The sequence below is a fragment of the Stegastes partitus genome, unplaced genomic scaffold (assembly GCF_000690725.1).
Source record: "Stegastes partitus isolate 25-593 unplaced genomic scaffold, Stegastes_partitus-1.0.2 Scaffold1745, whole genome shotgun sequence".
NCBI lineage: Eukaryota > Metazoa > Chordata > Actinopteri > Pomacentridae > Stegastes > Stegastes partitus.
Window position 1 is genome coordinate 107,619 of NW_007579476.1, and position 2,641 is coordinate 110,259.

Here is a 2,641-nt window from a genome sequence, read left to right on the forward strand (position 1 = left end):
TGTGGTTCATGTCAATGAAATCAATAAAAAATAAATAAAATGATTCCTTTTTAAGAATACTGGTTGCTTTGGTTCCACTCTTTTCATTGGCTTCTGATTGCACATAATTTTACAGTCTTGTGTACTTTAGTCTCACATCAGTGTCATTCTTTCAGTCAGTTCTCCTCATAAAGCAAATGCAGCTCCCACCACACTGGTAGCACCTCAACAGGCTTGTTACGGTCAGTAGTAACAGACAAACACTAGGTGGCGCCATCGTCCAGTCAGAATCACCTCTCACCTCATGAGCAGCATCCTGGCACAATGCAAAAAAAATAGGAAAAGGTCCTGGATTGTCAGTGTTTCCCAAACTGAGCGTTTTATTACGAGGTAATGATAATGACGCTTGCCAACTCCTCACAGTTTAACCTCAAATATCAGCTATCTGGCCTTAATGGCTGTTGTTATTGCATTCATTAATCCCCAACGTCCGAATGGGTGTTTTTATTACATCTCAAACCGAGGAAACCACAATCGTTAAAAAGCTGTTTAACCCCATAAAGCTAGTGAGTGAATGGCTGCTGCTCGGTGTCTAATCACGACCTGTGACCTCCCCGTAGGCGCTCAAGGAAGTTTCACAAAATGGTTTAGATATATTCATTTAAGAAATACTTTAGGGATGGTTTTTGTTAAAAGGGAGTTTTTCACTCCTATGTTCAGTCGTTATGTTCGATAATCTGTTTACATGGTAGAAAAAGAGAATTGTTGGACCAACTTAAATGAACTGCTTCAATTGGTAAAACTCAACTGAATGAAGTTCATTTAACACGTCATATTAATACCACTGGTTTGACTTAGATCTACTTAGATCAATTAGATTTATTTCAAATTAATATTATGCATTGCTGCAACTTCATTATATTGAAAGTCAGCTTAAAGTTTTCAGTTTTTCCAACTTAAGTATTTGCTTTAACTGAACATAAAACATAGTTTTGTCATTAGACTTTCTCCTTTTCTTCACTCTGTGATCCCACTTGAAGACCAGAACAGTTGAGTTGCAGTAAAAAGAAATTGAGGAAATGTGAATATATAGCAACAAACCTAATTTTTGCACTTTCACCAAAATCAGAATACCAGTTTAAATGGACAAAGGGTAATTTTAGGTTCTTAAAACCCAAAAAAGTGAACTTCTGTCACCAAAGCAGGAAGATAAATGAGATTAATTCTAAATCATTTTCAACAACAGCATTAATACACATTGTACAGTTGTTGTTTTTTTAAATCTAAAACAGCTAGCAGTAAATGGTCCTATAATGTTTTAAAACGGTGATTATGATCATCAATCATCATTTTAAATGTTGTTTCTTAAAGATGATTTATGATTTTATTGTGAAGTGAAGATGACCACAGGCAGAAATGTGCTTGTTTCACACAGAAGTAAACTCTTATTGTTACATTTCTTGGGATTTTACACCCTTGAGGATACGTGAGGTTTTAGCCAAAGTCCTTACTCTGCTTCTGCTAGAGGATGTGTCATCTCAGTGTTTTCTTACTTTTAAGTCTTCTGGTAAATTCAAAAAAGAAACTTTGATTACAGCGGCTATCAGAAGTTGTGCAGGAGGAAGTTTGTAAATGAAACCAGTCATCCTTTGTCAGCCTTTGGGCCTTAAAATCAAGCTAGCTGCTGTTCCCACTGCGCACCAATCAGTGCCACAATGCACACAAAATGTAATTAAATGAGATATCGCCCTGCTTTTCATTGTCCCATTTAATATAATCCCACGGCCTACTCGATTTGTCAACACTGACAACCAATCAAAGTAGAATTCCAGGAAACTGGATGTCCACTGTATTTAATCTGTGTGTGTGTGTGTGTGTGTGTGTGTGTGTGTGTGTGTGTGTGTGTGTGTGTGTGTGTGTGAAGGAAAAGAGTTCATGTTGTTTTCCTCAGACACACATTTTCTCACTAATCATGGTTTTCTTTTGAGGAATCTCTGGGAAGTTTTGGGGGACGCTGGGCTGAAGGTGTCCATCTGATCAATGCTTTGCCTGAAGTATAATGCACATCTTTTCCAAACAGTGTCTATTAATGCAGTACTTTGCCAGGTTTGAGGAATCATTGTCATTTTCATGATAGATGAGTTTGAGCAAAACACCAAAGCAGTGACTTCATATTCTGAAAGCTGGACAAATGGAGCAGACATGGATGCATGTTTATAACTTTAAACTTTAACTTTTCTCAGTTAAAACACATTTAAAACGCTTTTTGCGTCCTTAAAATCAGATTATACATGCATGCTAATCTACAGCCTCCCCTACGTTCACATAATGAGCGACGGGTCTTTTCCACGCAGGAAGACCGGATCACAAAGTTGTGAGACAAACACGTGGGCGGAACTTTCCAGACAGTTAACTGGGACCTAAAAGGCCGAGAAAGCACATCTTAGTAACCAATTATACCTGAGATGTTTGTGTTTCTGACATAAATAAATGTAAATTGCAATTCTGCTCAGACGCACAAATTAATGATGACAATCAAGACCGCCTTTAGCCACATTCATCCCAGTTTTACCCTTAAACTGATGCATCCTGCTGGTTGTTGGGTCAGAACACGAACCAGTCAGACTTCAACCGGCGAGTAGAAGACTGGGGATGTTTAACT